Source organism: Heterodontus francisci, chromosome 9 (genome assembly GCF_036365525.1).
Source record: "Heterodontus francisci isolate sHetFra1 chromosome 9, sHetFra1.hap1, whole genome shotgun sequence".
Classification (NCBI taxonomy): domain Eukaryota; kingdom Metazoa; phylum Chordata; class Chondrichthyes; order Heterodontiformes; family Heterodontidae; genus Heterodontus; species Heterodontus francisci.
Window position 1 is genome coordinate 105,498,402 of NC_090379.1, and position 21,840 is coordinate 105,520,241.

The 21,840-nt window shown below is 63.4% G+C and overlaps 1 protein-coding gene across 3 annotated transcripts in view; it reads right to left on the reverse strand.

Moving 5' to 3' along the window:
* plekhh1 (pleckstrin homology domain containing, family H (with MyTH4 domain) member 1) overlaps positions 1 to 20,507 on the reverse strand; it is a 155,090-nt gene extending 134,583 nt beyond the window's left edge. For all 3 annotated transcript variants that reach the window (XM_068039623.1, XM_068039624.1, XM_068039622.1), the window contains exon 1: positions 20,314 to 20,507. The gene's annotated coding sequence lies outside the window, so the exon portion shown is untranslated. The remainder of the gene's footprint in view (positions 1 to 20,313) is intronic.
* Positions 20,508 to 21,840: the final 1,333 nt, after the last annotated feature.

A 21,840-nucleotide genomic window follows, 5' to 3' on the forward strand; every position in this document is an offset into this window, starting at 1 on the left:
GAACGAGGGGAGGAGGAGGGAAATGGGGCGAGGAGAAGGGGAACAGGGAGGGGAGATGGGGAAGGAGAAGTGGAACGGGGAAGGAGAAGGGGAACGGGGAAGGAGAAGGGGAACGGGGGGTAGAAGCGGAATGGGGAGGGGAGTAGGGGAACGGGGAGGGGAGAAGGGGAACAGGGGGATGAGAAGGGGAACGGGGGAGGAGAAGGGGAAGAGGGAGGAGAAGGTGAGCGGGGGGAGGAGAAGGGAAAAGGGGGAGGAGAAGGGAAAAGGGGGAGGGGAGTAGGGGAACGGGGAGGGGAGTAGGTGAACGGGGAGGGGAGAAGGGGAACAGGGGGATGAGAAGGGGAATGGGGGAGGAGAAGGGGAAGAGGGAGGAGAAGGTGAGCGGGGGGAGGAGAACAGGAATGGGGAGGAGAAGGGGAACTGGGGGAGAGAAGGGGAACGGGGGGAGAGAAGGGGAACGGGGGCAGGAGAAGGGGAACGGGGAAGGAGAAGGGGAACGGGGAAGGAGAAGGGGAACTGGGAGGAGGAGGGGAACGGGGAGGAGAAGGGGAACGGGGAGGAGAAGGGGAACGGGGAGGAGAAGGGGAACGGGGGGAGAAAAAGGGGAAGGGGGAGGGGAGAAGTGGAACACGGGGGAGGAGAAGGTGAACGGGGAGGAGACAAGGGGAACGGGACGGGAGGAGGGGAAATGGACGGGAGAAGAGGAATGGGGGGAGGAGAAGAGGAATGGGGGGAGGAGAAGGGGAACGGGGGGAGGAGAAGGGGAACGGGACGGGAGAAGGACAATGGGGGGAGGAGAAGAGGAATGGGGGGAGGAGAAGGGGAACGTGGGGGAGGAGAATGCAAACGAGGGGAGGAGAAGGGGAACGGGGGGAGGAGAAGGGGAACGGGGGGGAGGAGAAGGGGAACGGGGGGGAGGAGAAGGGGAATGGGGAGAGGAGAATGCAAACGGGGGGAGGAGAAGGGGAACGGGGGAAGGAGAAGGGAACAGGGAGGTGAAGGGGAACGGGGAGGAGAGAAGGGGAACGGGACGGGAGAAGGGGAACGGGGGGAGGAGAAGAGGAATGGGGGGAGGAGAAGAGGAATGGGGAGAGGAGAAGGGGAACGGGGGGAGGAGAAAGGGAACGGGACGGGAGAAGGACAATGGGGGGAGGAGAAGGGGAATGGGGAGAGGAGAATGCAAACGAGGGCAGGAGAAGGGGAACGGGGGGAGGAGAAGGGGAACGGAACGGGAGAAGGGGAACGGGGGGAGGAGAAGGGGAACGGAACGGGAGAAGGGGAACGGGGGGAGGAGAAAGGGAATGGGGGATGGAGAAGGGGAACGTGGGGGAGGAGAAGGGGAGCGGGGGGGAGGGGAAGGGGAACGGGGAGAGGAGAATGCAAACGGGGGGAGGAGAAGGGGAACGGGCAAGGAGAAGGGAAACGGGGGGAGGAGAAGGGGAACGGGGTGAGAAGAAGGGGAAGGGGGAGGGGAGAAGTGGAACACGGGGGAGGAGAAGGGGAACTGGGAGGAGAAGGGGAATGGGGGGAGAAGAAGGGAAAGGGGGAGGGGAGATGAGGAACGGGGGAGGGGAGATGGGGAACAGGGGAGGAGCAGGGGAACGGGGAGGGGAGAAGCGGAACCGGGAGGGGAGAAGGGAAAGGGGGGAGGAGAAGGGAACGGGGGGAGGAGAAGGGAATGGGGGGAGCAGAAGGGAACGGGGGGAGGAGAAGGGAACGGGGGGAGGAGAAGGGAATGGGGGGAGGAGGAGGGGAACGGGGGGAGGAGGAGGGGAACGGGAACGTGGGGAGGAGGAGTGGAACGGGGGAGGAGGAGGGGAACCGGGGGGAGGAGGAGGGGAACGGGGGGAGGAGGGGAACGGGGGAGGAGGAGGGGAACGGGGGGAGGAGGAGGAGGAGAACGGGGGAAGGAGGAGGGGAACGGGCAAGGAGGAGGGGAACGGGCAAGGAGGAGGGGAACGGGCAAGGAGGAGGGGAACGGGCAAGGAGGAGGGGAACGGGCAAGGAGGAGGGGAACGGGCAAGGAGGAGGGGAACGGGAGAGGCAGAAGGGGAAAGGGGATAGGAGAAGTGGAACAGGGGGAGGAGAAGGGGAACGGGGGGGAGAAAGGGAAGGGGGAGAAGGGGAACGGGGGGCAAAGGGGGAACAGGGAGGAGGTGAATGGCGGGAGGAGGAGGGGAACGGGGGGAGAAAAGGGGAACAGGGGCAGGAGAAGGGGAGTGGGGCTAGGAGAAGGGGACCGGGCGGAGGAGAAGGGGAGATGGGAGGAGATGGTGAACGGGGGGAGAACGTGAACGGGGGAGGAGGAGTATGGGAACGTGGGAGGAGGAGGGAAATGTGGGGAGATGGGGAAGGGGGGGAGGAGAAGGGGAGCAGAGGGAGGAGAAGGGGAACTGGGAGGAGAAGGGGAAGGGGGGGAGGAGAAGGGGAACTGGGGGAGAGAAGGGGAACGGGGGGAGAGAAGGGGAACGGGCAGAGAGAAGGGGAAAGAGGGGATAGAAGGGAAATGGGGGGAGGAGAGGGGGAACGGGGGGAGGAGAAGGGGAACGGGGGGAGGAGAAGGGGAACAGGGAGGAGAAGGGGAACGGGGAGGAGACAAGGGGAATGGGGGAGACAAGGGGAATGGGGGAGACAAGGGGAACGCGGGGGAGGAGAAGGGGAACGGGGAGGATAAGGGGAACGGGCAGGAGCAGGGGAACGGGGGGAGACAAGGGGAACTGGGGGAGACAAGGGGAACTGGGGGAGACAAGGGGAACGGGGGGAGACAAGGGGAACGGGGGGAGACAAGGGGAACGGGGGGAGAGAAGGGGAACGGGGGGAGCAGAAGGGGAATGGAGGGAGGAGAAGGGGAACGAGGGAGGAGAAGGGGAACGAGGGAAGGAGGAGGGGAACGGGGGAAGGAGGAGGGGAACGGGGGAAGGAGGAGGGGAACGGAGGGAGGAGAAGGGGAAGAGGGCGGAGATGGGGAACGGGGGGAGAACGTGAACGGGGGAGGAGGAGGGGAATGGAGGGAGAGAAGGGGAAAGAGGGGAGAGTTGGGGAACGGGGTAGGAGAGGGGGTACGGGGAGGGGAGAAGGGGAACGGGGGGAGAAGGGGAATGGGGGGAGGAGAAGGGGAGCGGGGGGGGTGGAGAAGGGGAGTAAGGGGTGGAGAAGGGGAGCAAGGGGTGGAGAAGGGGAACGGGAGGAGACAAGGGCAACGGGGGGAGACAAGGGGAACGGGGGGAGACAAGGGGAACGCGGGGTGACAAGGGGAACGCGGGGAGACAAGGGGAACGGGGGGAGACAAAGGGAACGGGGGGAGACAAAGGGAACGGGGGGAGATAAAGGGAACGGGGGGAGACAAAGGGAACGGGGGTGCCAAGGGGAACAGGGGGGAGGAGAAGGGGAATGGTGTGAGAAGTATGGGAATGGGGAGGAGAGAATGGGAACGGGGGGAGAGAAGGGGAACAGGGGGACGAGAATGGGAATGGGAGGACGAGAATGGGAACGGGGGGAGGAGAAGGGGAATGGGAGGAGGAGAAGGGGAACGGGAGGAGGTGAAGGGGAACGGGGGGAGGAGAGGGGAACGGGAGGAGGAGAAGGGGAACGGGGGGAGGAGAAGGGGAACGGGGGGAGGAGAAGGAGAACGGGAGGAGGAGAAGGGGAACGGGAGGAGGAGAAGGGGAACGGGAGGAGGAGAAGGGGAACGGGGGGAGGAGAGGGGAACGGGAGGAGGAGAAGGGGAATGGGAGGAGGAGAAGTGGAACGGGGAAGGAGAAGGGGTATGGGGGGAGGAGAACGGGAACGGGGGAGGAGGAGGGGAACTGGGGGGAGGGAGAAGCGGAACGAGGGAGGAGGAGGATAATGGGGGAGGAGGTAGGGAACGGGGGAGGAGAAGGGGAACGGGGGGGAGGGAGAAGGGGAACGAGGGAGTAGGAGGGTAACGGGGAGGAGGTAGGGAACGGGGGGAAAAGAAAGGGAAGGGGGAGGGGAGAAGGGGAACGGGGAAGGGAGAAGGGGAACGGGACGGGAGAAGAGGAATGGGGGGAGGAGAAGGGGAATGGGGGGAGGAGAAGGGGAACATGGGGGAGGAGAAGGGGAACGGGGAGAGGAGAAGGGGAATGGGGGGAGGAGGGGAACGGGTGAGGAGGAGGGGAACGGGGGGAGGAGGAGGAGGAGAACGTGGGAAGGAGGAGGGGAACGGGGGGAGGAGAAGGGGGAATGGGAACGGGGGGAGGAGGAGGGGAACGGGGAAGGAGGAGGGAACGGGGGGAGGAGGAGGGGAATGGGAACGGGGGTAGGAGGAGGGGAACAGGAACGGGGGAGGAGGGGAACGGGGGAGGAGGAGGAGAACGAAGGGAGGAGGAGGGAAACGGGGGGAGGAGAAGGGGAACAGGGAGGGGAGATGGGGAAGGAGAAATGGAACGGGGAAGGAGAAGGGGAACGGGGAAGGAGAAGGGGAACGGGGGGGAGAAGCGGAACGGGGAGGGGAGTAGGGGAACGGGGAGGGGAGTAGGGGAACGGGGAGGGGAGAAGGGGAACAGGGGGATGAGAAGGGGAACGGGGGAGGAGAAGGGGAAGAGGGAGGAGAAGGTGAGCGGGGGGAGGAGAAGGGAAAAGGAGGAGGGGAAGGGGAACGGGGGGAGCAGAAGGGGAACGGGGGAAGGAGAAGGGGAACGGGGGAAGGAGAAGGGAAACGGGGGGAGGAGAAGGGGAACGCGGGGAGAAGAAGGGGAACGGGGGGAGAAGAAGGGGAGGGGAGAAGTGGAACACGGGGGAGGAGAAGGGGAACGGGGAGGAGAAGGGGAACTGGGAGGAGGAGGGGAACGGGGAGGAGGAGGGGAACGGGGAGGAGAAGGGGATCGGGGAGGAGAAGGGGAATGGGGGGAGAAGAAGGGAAAGGGGGAGGGGAGAAGTGGAACACGGGGGAGGAGAAGGGGAACGGGAAGGGGAACGGGGATGAGAGAAGGGGAACGGGACGGGAGAAGGGGAACGGGGGGAGGAGAAGGGGAATGGGGGGAGGAGAAGGGGAATGGGGGAAGGAGAAGGGGAACGGGGGAAGGAGAAGGGGAACGGGGAGAGGGGAATGCAAACGGGGGGAGGAGAAGGGGAACGGGGGGAGGAGAAGGGGAACGGGGGAAGGAGAAGGGGAACGGGCAAGGAGGAGGGGAACGGGCAAGGAGGAGGGGAACGGGCAAGGAGGAGGGGAACGGGAGAGGCAGAAGGGGAAAGGGGATAGGAGAAGTGGAACAGGGGGAGGAGAAGGGGAACGGGGGGGAGAAAGGGAAGGGGGAGAAGGGGAACGGGGGGCAAAGGGGGAACAGGGAGGAGGTGAATGGCGGGCGGAGGAGGGGAACGGGGAGGAGAAGGGGATCGGGGAGGAGAAGGGGAATGGGGGGAGAAGAAGGGAAAGGGGGAGGGGAGATGAGGAACGGGGGAGGGGAGATGGGGAACAGGGGAGGAGCAGGGGAACGGGGAGGGGAGAAGCGGAACCGGGAGGGGAGAAGGGAAAGGGGGGAGGAGAAGGGAACGGGGGGAGGAGAAGGGAACGGGGGGAGGAGAAGGGAATGGGGGGAGGAGGAGGGGAACGGGGTAGGACAAGGGGAACAGGGGGAGGAGGAGGGGAACGGGGGAGGAGGAGGGGAACGGGGGGAGGAGAAGGGGGAATGGGAACGGGGGGAGGAGGAGGGGAACGGGGAAGGAGGAGGAAACGGGGGGAGGAGGAGGGGAACGGGAACGGGGGAGGAGGAGGGGAACGGGGGAGGAGGAGGGGAACGGGGGGAGGAGGAGGGGAACGGGAACGGGGGAGGAGGAGGGGAACGGGGGAGGAGGAGGGGAACGGGGGGAGGAGGAGGGGAATGGGAACGGGGGTAGGAGGAGGGGAACGGGAACGGGGGAGGAGGGGAACGGGGGAGGAGGAGGGGAACGAGGGGAGGAGGAGCGAAACGGGGGGAGGAGAAGGGGAACAGGGAGGAGAGATGGGGAAGGAGAAATGGAACGGGGAAGGAGAAGGGGAACGGGGAAGGAGAAGGGGAACGGGGGGGAGAAGCGGAACGGGGAGGGGAGTAGGGGAACGGGGAGGGGAGTAGGGGAACGGGGAGGGGAGAAGGGGAACAGGGGGATGAGAAGGGGAACGGGGGAGGAGAAGGGGAAGAGGGAGGAGAAGGTGAGCGGGGGGAGGAGAAGGGAAAAGGAGGAGGGGAAGGGGAACGGGGGGAGCAGAAGGGGAACGGGGGAAGGAGAAGGGGAACGGGCAAGGAGAAGGGAAACGGGGGGAGGAGAAGGGGAACGCGGGGAGAAGAAGGGGAACGGGGGGAGAAGAAGGGGAGGGGAGAAGTGGAACACGGGGGAGGAGAAGGGGAACGGGGAGGAGAAGGGGAACTGGGAGGAGGAGGGGAACGGGGAGGAGGAGGGGAACGGGGAGGAGAAGGGGATCGGGGAGGAGAAGGGGAATGGGGGGAGAAGAAGGGAAAGGGGGAGGGGAGAAGTGGAACACGGGGGAGGAGAAGGGGAACGGGAAGCGGAACGGGGATGAGAGAAGGGGAACGGGACGGGAGAAGGGGAACGGGGGGAGGAGAAGGGGAATGGGGGGAGGAGAAGGGGAATGGGGGAAGGAGAAGGGGAACGGGGGAAGGAGAAGGGGAACGGGGAGAGGGGAAGGGGAACGGGGGGAGGAGAAGGGGAACGGGGGAAGGAGAAGGGGAACGGGCAAGGAGGAGGGGAACGGGCAAGGAGGAGGGGAACGGGAGAGGCAGAAGGGGAAAGGGGATAGGAGAAGTGGAACAGGGGGAGGAGAAGGGGAACGGGGGGGAGAAAGGGAAGGGGGAGAAGGGGAACGGGGGGCAAAGGGGGAACAGGGAGGAGGTGAATGGCGGGAGGAGGAGGGGAACGGGGGGAGAAAAGGGGAACAGGGGCAGGAGAAGGGGAGTGGGGCTAGGAGAAGGGGACCGGGCGGAGGAGAAGGGGAGATGGGAGGAGATGGTGAACGGGGGGAGAACGTGAACGGGGGAGGAGGAGAAGGGGAACGGGGAGGAGAAGGGGAAGGGGGGGAGGAGAAGGGGAACTGGGGGAGAGAAGGGGAACGGGGGGAGAGAAGGGGAACGGGCAGAGAGAAGGGGAAAGAGGGGATAGAAGGGAAATGGGGGGAGGAGAGGGGGAACGGGGGGAGGAGAAGGGGAACGGGGGGAGGAGAAGGGGAACAGGGAGGAGAAGGGGAACGGGGAGGAGACAAGGGGAATGGGGGGAGACAAGGGGAACGCGGGGGAGGAGAAGGGGAACGGGGAGGATAAGGGGAACGGGCAGGAGCAGGGGAACGGGGGGAGACAAGGGGAACTGGGGGAGACAAGGGGAACTGGGGGAGACAAGGGGAACGGGGGGAGACAAGGGGAACGGGGGGAGAGAAGGGGAACGGGGGGAGCAGAAGGGGAATGGAGGGAGGAGAAGGGGAACGAGGGAGGAGAAGGGGAACGAGGGAAGGAGGAGGGGAACGGGGGAAGGAGGAGGGGAACGGGGGAAGGAGGAGGGGAACGGAGGGAGGAGAAGGGGAAGAGGGCGGAGATGGGGAACGGGGGGAGAACGTGAACGGGGGAGGAGGAGGGGAATGGGGGGAGAGAAGGGGAAAGAGGGGAGAGTTGGGGAACGGGGTAGGAGAGGGGGTACGGGGAGGGGAGAAGGGGAACGGGGGGAGAAGGGGAATGGGGGGAGGAGAAGGGGAGCGGGGGGGGTGGAGAAGGGGAGTAAGGGGTGGAGAAGGGGAGCAAGGGGTGGAGAAGGGGAACGGGAGGAGACAAGGGCAACGGGGGGAGACAAGGGGAACGGGGGGAGACAAGGGGAACGCGGGGTGACAAGGGGAACGCGGGGAGACAAGGGGAACGGGGGGAGACAAAGGGAACGGGGGGAGACAAAGGGAACGGGGGGAGATAAAGGGAACGGGGGGAGACAAAGGGAACGGGGGTGCCAAGGGGAACAGGGGGGAGGAGAAGGGGAATGGTGTGAGAAGTATGGGAATGGGGAGGAGAGAATGGGAACGGGGGGAGGAGAGAAGCGCAACGGGGGGAGAAGGGGAACGGGGGGAGAGAAGGGGAACAGGGGGACGAGAATGGGAATGGGAGGACGAGAATGGGAACGGGGGGAGGAGAAGGGGAATGGGAGGAGGAGAAGGGGAACGGGAGGAGGTGAAGGGGAACGGGGGGGAGGAGAAGGAGAACGGGAGGAGGAGAAGGGGAACGGGAGGAGGAGAAGGGGAACGGGGGGAGGAGAAGGAGAACGGGAGGAGGAGAAGGGGAATGGGAGGAGGAGAAGTGGAACGGGGAAGGAGAAGGGGTATGGGGGGAGGAGAACGGGAACGGGGGAGGAGGAGGATAATGGGGGAGGAGCTAGGGAACGGGGGAGGAGAAGGGGAACGGGGGGGAGGGAGAAGGGGAACGAGGGAGTAGGAGGGTAACGGGGAGGAGGTAGGGAACGGGGGGAAAAGAAAGGGAAGGGGGAGGGGAGAAGGGGAACGGGGAAGGGAGAAGGGGAACGGGACGGGAGAAGAGGAATGGGGGGAGGAGAAGGGGAATGGGGGGAGGAGAAGGGGAACATGGGGGAGGAGAAGGGGAACGGGGAGAGGAGAAGGGGAATGGGGGGAGGAGGGGAACGGGTGAGGAGGAGGGGAACGGGGGGAGGAGGAGGAGGAGAACGTGGGAAGGAGGAGGGGAACGGGGGGAGGAGAAGGGGGAATGGGAACGGGGGGAGGAGGAGGGGAACGGGGAAGGAGGAGGGAACGGGGGGAGGAGGAGGGGAACGGGAACGGGGGAGGAGGAGGGGAACGGGGGAGGAGGAGGGGAACGGGGGGAGGAGGAGGGGAATGGGAACGGGGGTAGGAGGAGGGGAACAGGAACGGGGGAGGAGGGGAACGGGGGAGGAGGAGGAGAACGAAGGGAGGAGGAGGGAAACGGGGGGAGGAGAAGGGGAACAGGGAGGGGAGATGGGGAAGGAGAAATGGAACGGGGAAGGAGAAGGGGAACGGGGAAGGAGAAGGGGAACGGGGGGGAGAAGCGGAACGGGGAGGGGAGTAGGGGAACGGGGAGGGGAGTAGGGGAACGGGGAGGGGAGAAGGGGAACAGGGGGATGAGAAGGGGAACGGGGGAGGAGAAGGGGAAGAGGGAGGAGAAGGTGAGCGGGGGGAGGAGAAGGGAAAAGGAGGAGGGGAAGGGGAACGGGGGGAGCAGAAGGGGAACGGGGGAAGGAGAAGGGGAACGGGGGAAGGAGAAGGGAAACGGGGGGAGGAGAAGGGGAACGCGGGGAGAAGAAGGGGAACGGGGGGAGAAGAAGGGGAGGGGAGAAGTGGAACACGGGGGAGGAGAAGGGGAACGGGGAGGAGAAGGGGAACTGGGAGGAGGAGGGGAACGGGGAGGAGGAGGGGGAACGGGGAGGAGAAGGGGATCGGGGAGGAGAAGGGGAATGGGGGGAGAAGAAGGGAAAGGGGGAGGGGAGAAGTGGAACACGGGGGAGGAGAAGGGGAACGGGAAGGGGAACGGGGATGAGAGAAGGGGAATGGGACGGGAGAAGGGGAACGGGGGGAGGAGAAGGGGGATGGGGGGAGGAGAAGGGGAATGGGGGAAGGAGAAGGGGAACGGGGGAAGGAGAAGGGGAACGGGGAGAGGGGAATGCAAACGGGGGGAGGAGAAGGGGAACGGGGGGAGGAGAAGGGGAACGGGGGAAGGAGAAGGGGAACGGGGGAAGGAGAAGGGAAACGGGCAAGGAGGAGGGGAACGGGCAAGGAGGAGGGGAACGGGAGAGGCAGAAGGGGAAAGGGGATAGGAGAAGTGGAACAGGGGGAGGAGAAGGGGAACGGGGGGGAGAAAGGGAAGGGGGAGAAGAGGAACGGGGGGCAAAGGGGGAACAGGGAGGAGGTGAACGGCGGGAGGAGGAGGGGAACGGGGGGAGAAAAGGGGAACAGGGGCAGGAGAAGGGGAGTGGGTCTAGGAGAAGGGGACCGGGCGGAGGAGAAAGGGAGATGGGAGGAGATGGTGAACGGGGGGAGAACGTGAACGGGGGAGGAGGAGGAGAAGGGGAACGGGGAGGAGGAGTATGGGAACGGGGGAGGAGGAGGGAAATGTGGGGAGATGGGGAAGGGGGGGAGGGGAAGGGGAACTGGGGGAGAGAAGGGGAACTGGGGGAGAGAAGGGGAACGGGGGGAGAGAAGGGGAACGGGCAGAGAGAAGGGGAAAGAGGGGATAGAAGGGAAATGGGGGGAGGAGAGGGGGAACGGGGGGAGGAGAAGGGGAACGGGGGGAGGAGAAGGGGAACAGGGAGGAGAAGGGGAACGGGGAGGAGACAAGGGGAATGGGGGGAGACAAGGGGAACGCGGGGGAGGAGAAGGGGAACGGGGAGGATAAGGGGAACGGGCAGGAGCAGGGGAACGGGGGGAGACAAGGGGAACTGGGGGAGACAAGGGGAACTGGGGGAGACAAGGGGAACGGGGGGAGAGAAGGGGAACGGGGGGAGAGAAGGGGAACGGGGGGAGCAGAAGGGGAATGGAGGGAGGAGAAGGGGAACGAGGGAGGAGAAGGGGAACGAGGGAAGGAGGAGGGGAACGAGGGAAGGAGGAGGGGAACGGGGGAAGGAAGAGGGGAACGGGGGAAGGAGGAGGGGAACGGAGGGAGGAGAAGGGGAAGAGGGCGGAGATGGGGAACGGGGGGAGAACGTGAACGGGGGAGGAGGAGGGGAATGGGGGGAGAGAAGGGGAAAGAGGGGAGAGTTGGGGAACGGGGTAGGAGAGGGGGTACGGGGAGGGGAGAAGGGGAACGGGGGGAGAAGGGGAATGGGGGGAGGAGAAGGGGAGCGGGGGGGGGTGGAGAAGGGGAGTAAGGGGTGGAGAAGGGGAGCAAGGGGTGGAGAAGGGGAACGGGAGGAGACAAGGGCAACGGGGGGAGACAAGGGGAACGCGGGGTGACAAGGGGAGCGCGTGGAGACAAGGGGAACGGGGGGAGACAAAGGGAACGGGGGGAGACAAAGGGAACGGGGGGAGATAAAGGGAACGGGGGGAGACAAAGGGAACGGGGGTGCCAAGGGGAACAGGGGGGAGGAGAAGGGGAACGGGGGGAGGAGAGGGGAACGGGAGGAGGAGAAGGGGAATGGGAGGAGGAGAAGTGGAACGGGGAAGGAGAAGGGGTATGGGGGGAGGAGAACGGGAACGGGGGAGGAGGAGGGGAACTGGGGGGAGGGAGAAGCGGAACGAGGGAGGAGGAGGATAACGGGGGAGGAGGTAGGGAACGGGGGAGGAGAAGGGGAACGGGGGGGAGGGAGAAGTGGAACGAGGGAGTAGGAGGGTAACGGGGAGGAGGTAGGGAACGGGGGGAAAAGAAAGGGAAGGGGGAGAGGAGAAGGGGAACGGGGAAGGGAGAAGGGGAACGGGACGGGAGAAGAGGAATGGGGGGAGGAGAAGGGGAATGGGGGGAGGAGAAGGGGAACATGGGGGAGGAGAAGGGGAACGGGGAGAGGAGAAGGGGAATGGGGGGAGGAGAAGGGGAACATTATTGAGGAGAAGGGGAATGGGGAGAGGAGAATGCGAACGGAGGGAGTAGAAGGGGAACGCGGGAAGAAGGAGGGGAACGGGCAAGGAGGGGAACGGGGAAGGAGGAGGGGAACCGGGGTGGCAGAAGGGGAAAGGGGGGAGGAGAGGTGGAACAGGGGGAGAAGAAGGGGAACGGGGAGGGGAGAAGGGGAAGGGGGGAGAAGGGGAACGGGGGGCAAAGGGGGAACAGGGAGGAGGTGAATAGCGGGAGGAGGAGGGGAACGGGGAGAGAAAAGGGGAACGGGGGAGGAGAAGGGGAGCGGGGGGAGGAGAAGGGGAGCGGGGTGAGGAGAGGGGAACAGTGGGGAAGAGAGGGGAATGGGGGGAGGAGAAGGGGAATGGGGGAAGGAGAAGTGGAACGGGGGGAGGAGAAGGGGTATGGGGGTGGAGAAGGGGAAAAGGGAGGAGAAGGGGAGCGGGGAGAGGATAACGGGAACGGGGAGGAGAAGGGGAACTGGGGGAGAGAAAGGGAAAGAGGGGAGAGAAGCGGAACGATGAGGAGAAGAAGGGGAACGGGGAGGGCAGAAGGGAAACGGGAGGAGGAGAAGTGGAATGGGGAAGGAGAAGGGGAACGGGGAAGGAGAAGGGGAACGGGCGCAGGAGAAGGGGAACGGGGGGAGGAGACGTGGAACGGGGAAGGAGAAGCGGTACGGGGGGAGGAGAAGGGGATCTGGGAGGGGGAGGGGAACGGGGAGGAGAAGGGGAACTGGGGAGGAGGAAGGGAACGGGGCAGGAGGAGGGGAACGGGGCGTGATGAAGGGGAGGGTAGAAGGGGAACGGGGAGGGAAGAAGGTGAACGGGATGGGAGAAGGGGAACGGGGCGAGGAGAAGGGGAACGGTGGGAGGAGAAGGGGAACGGTGGGAGGAGAAGGGGAACAGGGGAGGAGGAGGGGAACGGGGGAGGAGGAGGGGAACGAGGGAGGAGGAGGGTAACGGGGGAGGAGGTAGGGAACGGGGGGAGAAGAGGGGGAAGGGGGAGGAGAGTCGGGGAACGGGGAGGGGGGAAGGGGAACGGGACGGGAGAAGGGGAACGGGGGGAGGAGAAGGGGAATGGGGGGAGGAGAAGGGGAACGGGCAAGGAGGAGGGGAACGGGCAAGGAGGAGGGGAACAGGGGAGGCAGAAGGGGAAAGGGGGGAGGAGAAGTGGAACGAGGGAGGAGAAGGGGAACAGGGGGGAGAAAGAGAAGGGGGGAGAAGGGGAACGGGGGGCAAAGGGGGAACAGGGAGGAGGTGAATGGCGAGAGGAGCAGGGGAACGGGGGGAGAAAAGGGGAACGGGCAGGAGAAGGGGAGCGGGGGGAGGAGAAGGGGAGCGGGGGGAGGAGAAGGGGAGCGGGGCGAGGAGAAGGGGAGCGGGGCGAGGAGAAGGGAGTGGGGGAGGAGAAGGGGAGCGGAGGGAGGAGAAGGGGAACTGGGAGGAGAAGGGGAACTGGGGGAGACAAGGGAAACGGGGGGAGAGAAGGGGAACGGGCGGAGAGAAGGCAAAAGAGGGGAGAGAAGGGAAATGGGGGGAGGAGAGGGGGAACGGGGGAGGAGAAGAGGAACGGGGAGGAGAAGGGGAACGGGGAGGAGACAAGGGGAATGGGGGGAGACAAGGGGAACGCGGGTGAGGAGAAGGGGAACGGGGAGGAGAAGGGGAACGGGCAGGAGCAGGGGAACGGGGGGAGACAAGGGGAACTGGGAGGAGAGAAGGGGAACGGGGGGAGAGAAGGGGAATGGGGGGAGAGAAGGGGAAAGGAGGGAGGAGAAGGGGAACGAGGAAAGTAGGAGGGCAACGGGGGAAGGAGGAGGGGAACGGAGGGAGGAGAAGGGGAAGAGGGAGGAGATGGGGAACGGGGGGAGAACGTGAACAGGGGAGGAGGAGGGGAATGGGTGGAGAGAAGGGGAATGGGGGAGAGAAGGGGAAAGAGGGGAGAGAAGGGGAACGGGGGAGGAGACGGGGTACGGGGAGGGGAGAAGGGGAACGGGGGGAGAAGGGGAATGGGGGGAGGAGAAGGGGAGCGGGGGGTGGAGAAGGGGAGCAGGGGGTGGAGAAGGGGAACGGGGAGGAGAAGGGGAACGGGGAGGAGAAGGGGAACGGGGAGGAGAAGGGGAACGGGAGGAGACAAGGGCAACGGGGGGAGACAAGGGCAACGGGGGGAGACAAGGGGAATGCGGGCTGACAAGGGGAACGCGGGGTGACAAGGGGAACGGGGGGAGACAAAGGGAACGGGAGGAGACAAAGGGAACGGGGGTGCCAAGGGGAACAGGGGGGAGGAGAAGGGGAATGGTGAGGAGAAGGCGAAAGGGTAGGAGAAGTGGAGCGGGGGGAGGTGAAGGGAGTCGGGGTGGAGAAGTGGAATCTGAGGGGCGAGAAGAGGAACAAGTGGGGAGGAGGAGGGGAACGGAGGGAGGAGAAGGGGAATGGGGGAGGAGAAGGGGAATGGGGGGAGGAGACATGGAACAGGGGAGGAGAAGGGGAACGGGGGGAGGAGAAGGGGAACGGTGAGAGGAGAAGGGGAAGAGGGAGGAGAAGGGGAACTGGGAGGAGGAGGGGAACGGGAAGGAGAAGGGGAACGGGGGGAGACAGGGGAATGGGGGAGACAAGGGGAACGGGGGAGCCAAGGGGAACAGGGGGGATGAGAAGTGGAACGGGCAGGAGAGAAAGGGAATGGGGGGTGGAGAGAAGCGGAACGGGGGAAAAGGGGAACGGGGGGGGAGAAGGAGATCGGGGGAGAGAAGGGGAACCGTGGGAGAGGAGGGGAACGGGGGGAGAGAAGGGGAAAGAGGGGAGAGAAGGGGAACGGGAGGATGAGAATGGGAACGGGAGGAGGAGAAGGGGAATGGGTGGAGGAGAAGGGGAACGGGGGGAGAGAAGGGGAAAGATGGGAGAGAAGGGGAACGGGAGGACGAGAATGGGATCGGGAGGAGGAGAAGGAGATCGGGGGAGAGAAGGGGAACCGTGGGAGAGGAGGGGAACGGGGGGAGAGAAGGGGAAAGAGGGGAGAGAAGGGGAACGGGAGGATGAGAATGGGAACGGGAGGAGGAGAAGGGGAATGGGTGGAGGAGAAGGGGAACGGGGGGAGAGAAGGGGAAAGATGGGAGAGAAGGGGAACGGGAGGACGAGAATGGGATCGGGAGGAGGAGAAGGGGAATGGGTGGAGGAGAAGGGGAACGGGGGGAGGAGGAGGGTAACGGGGGGAGGAGAGGGGAACGGGGGGAGGAGGAGGGTAACGGGGGGAGGAGAGGGGAACGGGAGGAGGAGAAGGGGAACGGGGGGAGGAGAAGTGGAACGGGGAAGGAGAAGGGGTATGGGGGTTGAGAAGGGGAAGAGGGAGGAGAAGGGGAGCGGGGGGAGTATAACGGGAACGGGGAGGGGAAGGGGAACTGGGGGAGAGAAGGGGAAAGAGGGGAGAGAAGCGGAACGATGAGGAGAAGAAGGGGAACGGGAAGGGGAGAAGTGGAACGGGGAAGGGAGAAGGGGAACGGGGAGGGGAGAAGGGGAACGGGGAGGGGAGAAGGGGAACGGGGAGGGGAGAAGGGGAACAGGGGGAGGAGAAGTGGAGCGGGGGGCGGAGAAGGGGTGCGGGGGGAGGTGAAGGGGAATGGGCGGAGGAGAAGGGGAACGGGGGGAGCAGAAGGGGAACGGGGGGAGGAGACATGGAACAGGGGAGGAGAAGGGGAACGGGGGGAGGAGAAGGGGAACGGTGAGAGGAGAAGGGGAAGAGGGAGGAGAAGGGGAACTGGGAGGAGGAGGGGAACGGGAAGGAGAAGGGGAACGGGGGGGAGAAGAAGGGGAAGGGGGAGGAGAAGGGGAACGGGGGGAGACAGGGGAATGGGGGAGACAAGGGGAACGGGGGAGCCAAGGGGAACAGGGGGGGTTAGAAGTGGAACGGGGAGGAGAGAATGGGAATGGGGGGTGGAGAGAAGCGGAACGGGGGAGAAGGGAAACGGGGGGGGAGAAGGAGATCGGGGGAGAGAAGGAGATCGGGGGAGAGAAGGGGAACCGTGGGAGAGAAGGGGAACGGGGGGAGAGAAGGGGAAAGAGGGGAGAGAAGAGGAACGGGAGGATGAGAATGGGAACGGGGGGAGGAGAAGGGGAACGGGGGGAGAGAAGGGGAACGGGGGGAGAGAAGGGGAAAGATGGGAGAGAAGGGGAACGGGAGGACGAGAATGGGATCGGGAGGAGGAGAAGACAAGTGGGGAGGAGGAGGGGAACGGGGGGGGGAGAAGGGGAACAGTGAGGGGAGAAGGGGAACGGGGAGGGGAGAAGGGAAACAGGGGAGGGGAAGGGGAACGGAGGGAGGGGAGAAGGGGAACGGGGGAGGGGAAGGGAAATGGGGGGAGGTGAAGGGGAACGGGGGGAGGAGACATGGAACGAGGAGGAGAAGGGGAACGGGGGGAGGAGAAGGGGAACGGTGAGAGGAGAAGGGGAAGAGGGAGGAGAAGGGGAACTGGGAGGAGGAGGGGAACAGGGAGGAGAAGGGGAACGGGGGGGAGAAGAAGGGGAAGGGGGAGGAGAAGGGGAACGGGGAGGAGAAGGGGAACGGGGGGAGACAGGGGAATGGGGGAGACAAGGGGAACGGGGGAGACAAGGGGAACAGGGGGGGTGAGAAGTGGAACGGGGAGGAGAGAATGGGAATGGGGGGTGGAGAGAAGCGGAACGTGGGAGAAGGGAAACGGGGGGGGAGAAGGAGATCGGGGGAGAGAAGGAGATCGGGGGAGAGAAGGGGAACGGGAGGATGAGAATGGGAACGGGGGGAGGAGAAGGGGAACGGGGGAAGGAGAAGGGGAAGGGGGGAGGAGAAGTGGAATGGGGAAGGAGAAGGGGTACGGGGGGGAGGAGACGGGGAAGAGGGAGGAGAAGGGAAACTGGGAGGAGAAGGGGAACGGGGAGGAGAAGAAGAACGGGGGGAGGATAAGGGGAACGTGGGGAGGAGAAGGGGAGCGGGGGGAGGAGAAGGGGAACGGGGTGAGGAAAAGGGGAAAGGGGGGAGGAGAAGGGGAACGGGAGGGAGGACAAGGGGAACGGGGAGAGGAGGAGGGGAACGGGGAGGAGTGAAGGGGAAAGAGGGGAGACAAGCGGAATGATGAAGAGAGGAAGCGAAACGCGGAGGGGAGGAGAAGGGGAACGGGGGGAGGAGAAGGTGAATGGGGGGAGGAGAAGGGAAACGGGGGGTGGAGAAGGGGAACGGGGGGTGGAGAAGGGGAAAGAGGGGAGACATGCGGAACGATGAGGAGAAGGGGAACGGGGAAGGAGAAGGGGTATGGGGGGAGGAGAAGAGGAGCGGGGGGAGGAGAACAGGAATGGGGACGAGAAGGGGAACTGGGGGAGAGAAGGGGAATGGGGGGAGAGAAGGGGAAAGAGGGGAGATAAGCGGAACGATGAGTAGAAGAAGGGGAACGGGGAGGGGAGATGTGGAACGGGGAGGGGAGAAGGGAAACGGGGAGGGCAGAAGGGGAACTGGGGGTGGAGAAGGGGAACGGGGGGAGGAGAAGGGGAACGGGGGGAGGAGAAGGGGAATGGGGAGGGGAGAAGGGGAACAGGGAGGGGAGAAGGGGAACGGGGAGGGGAGAAGGGGAACGGGGAGGGGAGAATGGGAACGGGAGGAGGAGAAGACAAGCGGGGAGGAGGAGGGGAACGGGGGGTGGGGGAGAAGGGGAACAGTGAGGGGAGAAGGGGAACGGGGAGGGGAGAAGGGAAACAGGGGAGGGGAAGGGGAACGGAGGGAGGGGAGAAGGGGAACGGGGGAGGGGAAGGGAAACGGGGGGAGGTGAAGGGGAACGGGGGGAGGAGACATGGAACGGGGAGGAGAAGGGGAACGGGGGGAGGAGAAGGGGAACGGTGAGAGGAGAAGGGGAAGAGGGAGGAGAAGGGGAACTGGGAGGAGGAGGGGAACAGGGAGGAGAAGGGGAACGGGGGGGAGAAGAAGGGGAAGCGGGAGGAGAAGGGGAACGGGGAGGAGAAGGGGAACGGGGGGAGACAGGGGAATGGGGGAGACAAGGGGAACGGGGGAGACAAGGGGAACAGGGGGGATGAGAAGTGGAATGGGGGGAGGAGAAGGGGAACGGGGAGGAGAGAATGGGAATGGGGGGTGGAGAGAAGTGGAACAGGGGAGAAGGGGAACGGGGGGAGAAGGAGATCGGGGGAGAGAAGGGGAACTGTGGGAGAGAAGGGGAACGGGGGGAGAGAAGGGGAAAGAGGGGAGAGAAGGGGAACGGGAGGATGAGAATGGGAACGGGGGGAGGAGAAGGGGAAAGATGGGAGAGAAGGGGAACGGGTGGATGAGAAGGGGAACGGGTGGATGAGAATGGGAACGGGGGGAGGAGAAGGGGAACGGGGGGAGGAGAAGGGGAACGGGGGGAGGAGAGGGGAACGGGAGGAGGAGAGGGGGAATGGGGGGAGGAGAGGGGAACGGGGGGAGGAGAAGTGGAACGGGGGGAGGAGAAGTGGAACGGGGAAGGAGAAGGGGTATGGGGGTTGAGAAGGGGAAGAGGAAGGAGAAGGGGAGCGGGGGGAGGATAACGGGAATGGGGAGGGGAAGGGGAACTGGGGGAGAGAAGGGGAAAGAGGGGAGGGAAGCGGCACGATGAGGAGAAGAAGGGGAACGGGGAAGTGGGAAGGGGAACGGGGAGGGGAGAAGGGGAACGGGGGGGGAGGAGAAGGGGAACGGGGGGAGGAGACGTGGAACGGGGAAGGAGAAGGGGTACGGGGGGAGGAGAAGGGCAAGAGGGAGGAGAAGGGGATCTGGGAGGGGGAGGGGAACGGGGAGGAGAAGGGGAACTGGGGAGGAGGAAGGGAACGGGGCAGGAGGAGGGGAACGGGGGGAGAAGAAGGGGAAGGGGGAGGGTAGAAGGGGAACGGGGATGGGAGAAGGGGAACGGGACGGGAGAAGGGGAATGGGGGGAGATGGGGAACGGGGGGGAGAACGTGAACGGGGGAGGAGGAGGGGAATGGGGGGAGAGAAGGGGAATGGGGGAGGAGAGGGGGAGCGGGGGATGGAGAAGGGGAGCAGGGGGTGGAGAAGGGGAACGGGGAGGAGAAGGGGAGCGGGGGAGGAGTAGGGGAGCGGGGGGAGGAGTAGGGGAGCTGGGGTAGTAGGGGAGCAGGGGGAGGAGAAGTGGAGCGGGGTGAGGGGAAGGCGAAAGGGTAGGCGAAGTGAGCGGGGGGAGGTGAAGGGGAAAGGGGAGGAGAAGGGGAGCGGGGGGAGGAGAAGGGAGTGGGGGAGGAGAAGTGGAATCTGGGGGGCGAGAAGGGGAACAAGTGGGGAGGAGAAGGGGAACTGGGAGGGGAGAAGGGGAACGGAGGGAGGAGAAGGGGAACAGGGGGATGAGAAGGGGTATGGGGAGGGGTGGAGAAGGGGAACAGGGAGCGGAGAAGGGGAACGGCGAGCCAGGGTTGGGGAAGGGAGAGGTAGTGCAGGGGAGGGGAGGGGAGGGGGAGAGGGAGGGGAGGGGACGAGTGTTAGAGGAGGGCTAGCGGAGGGGGGAGTGGATGGGAGACGGGGCTGGGAGGGGGAGAGGGAGAGGGGGCAGGGAGCTGGAGAGGGAGGGGAGTGGGAAAGGGGAGTGGGAAAGGGGAGTGGGAAAGGGGAGTGGGAAAGGGGAGTGGGAGGAGCTGAGGGTTGAGTGAGTGGCTGAGGGAGGGGGATGGGTGAGGAAAGGGGAGGGCATGAGGAAAGGGGAGTGCATGAGGGAAGGGGGGTGAGGGAAGGGGGTGGGGTTGAGGGATGGTAGGGGGTGGTGCTGAGGGAGGGTAGGTGTTGGAATGTGGGTGGGAGTGAGGGAGGTGGTGGGGTGTGATAGGGGATGGGGTGGGGTGAGGGAGGGGTTGAGGGAGGGGGTGCGGAAGGGGGTGAGGGAGGGGTGAGAGTCGGTGAGGGTGAGGTAGGGTAGTGGGTGGGGTGAGGGAGGGAAGGGGAGGGATGGGGAGGAGTGAGGGGGGAAGGAGGTGGGGGATGGGGTGAGGGAGGGGGTGGGGGGTGTGGGAGGTGTAATGGAGGGGGAGGGTGGAGAGGTTGAGGGGGAGGGGGTGAGAGGGGAGGGTTTAAGGGGCAGTGAGGGGGAGAGGGCCGAGAGGTGGGAGGGGACAGTGAGGGGGAGGGGACAGTGAGGGGGAGGCTCCCTTTCATCTGATCCCTTCTTTTACTGAGGGTTTTTCTCACGGCTCATGATCCAGCATTGAAACTGAAGCTGAAACTGCAAACTTTAAAAAAGTGACATTTCAGCTGCACATATTACAAACTCCTTTAAAACTCAATACGCCGATCATAAAGATCCCACTACGGCTTCCAAATCTCTCTCAAAGTCCCCACAAAGAAAACCCCTTCTGATATTGATCAGTTATTGATGGTCAGAGCGGATGTCAATATCTTGCCGATTTCACTGGCAGAAAGCCAATAAAAAAAAGTTACGCCCCTTAATTTTTTCTTGCAGGTGAATGTGTTCTCTGCAAATTCAAAGCTGCACCGTGGAACCTGTTGGATCTGAACTGAAACCACTTGATAGCAGGAGCTCTGGAAACATAACAGTCACTGCACAATTACCTCATCCCGGGCAGAAATAAACTGCCCCGACTGCCGACTCTCAGTCTCACTGTTCAGAGAAGAGAGCTTTGAAACCCCCGCTAGACAGACATCCAGCCACAGCTGATCCAGGGCTGGAGAGCAAAAGAGGGAGAGTCATTTAAGAGTTTAAAATGCACCTTCTGAATCCCTGTGGCAGGATGAAGCAGCCACAGGCTGCAGGTACACAGAGAGAGAGAGAGAGAGAGACGGTCGGTGCAGTTACCTTGTGTTTGGGTCAACAGCCTCTTGTTCCTTCACTCCTGACGCCGGAGGTAACTTCAATGAGATCCCAACTCCATCGCATCTGGACTGAACTTTCTCCCCTCACTCTCCGTCTCTTCTGGCTCCAAAGTGCAGACTCCTGACTTTCCCAGCCAGCGCTTCCACATTCCCTGTCTCCCGCAGGCTTGACGTGCAAGGGATCAGGTTACACAGCCAGCCCCCTAACACCAAACAACGGAAATTACATCACCCCCCAACAACAGGGCAACACACACACACACACAATCAAGTTGCATGCACCCGCTCCGTAATTGTGATTCTGCGAATTCATAGAATCATACTGTACTGAAGGAGGCCGTTCGGTCCATCGTGTCTGTGCCGGTTCTTTGAAAGAGCTATCCCACTCCCCCTGCTCTTTCCCCATAACCTTGCCAATTTCTTCATTTCAACTATTTATCCAATTTGCTTTCCGATTCCATCACCCTTTCAGGATCTGCATTCCAGATGGTAACAACTCACAGCGTCAAAAAAAATATTGCCTCATCTCAGCTCTGGTTCTTTAGCCAATGACCTTAAATCTGTGTCCTCTGGTTACCCACCTGCCACTGGAAACAGTTTCTCCCCATTTACTCGATCAAAACCCCCTCATAATTTTGAACATCTCTATCAATTTGCCCCTTAATGAGCTCTGCCCTAAGGAGAACAATTCCAGCTTCTCAGTGTTAGGACCACTGCTCTTCTGATGATATATATATAAATGACCTGGAATACACAGTCAAATTTCAACATTTGCAGATGATGCCAAACTTGGAGGAGTGACAAATAGTGAGGATGTTACCAACCACCTGCAACAGGACATAGATAGGCTATCAGAATGGGCAGACAAGTGACAGATGGAATTTAATATTGACAAGTGGGAGGTGATGCATTTTGGCAGAAGGAATAGGGTGAGGCAATATAGGCTTAATGACACAGTTTTAAAGAGTGTGCAGGAACAGAGGGACCTGGGGGTTCATCTGCATTGATCTTTGAAGGTGGCAGGACATAATGTGAGAGCGGTTAGTAAAACATATGGGATCTTGGGCTTCATAAATAGAGGCATTGAGTACAAAAGCAGGGAAGTTATGCTGAACCTTTATAAAGCTCTGGTTAGGCCCCAACTAGAGTATTGTGTCCAGTTCTGGGCATCACATATTAGGAAGGATGTGAGGGTCCTTGAGAGGGTGCAGAGGAGATTTACCAGAATGGTTCCAGGGATGGGGATTTTAGTTACAAGGTTAGGTTAGAAAAGCTGGGGTTGTTCATCTTGGAGTAAAGGAGATTGAGGGGAGATTTAATAGAAATGTACAAGATTATGACAGACTTAGATAAGTTAGACAAGGAAAAACTGTCCCCATTAACTGATGGTACAAGGACTAGGGGACACAGATCGAAGGTTTTGGGAAGAGATGCAGGGGGAATGTGAGGATGAACTTTTTTTACTCAGTAAGTGGTAATGACCTGGAACACTCTGTCCCTGAGGGTGGTG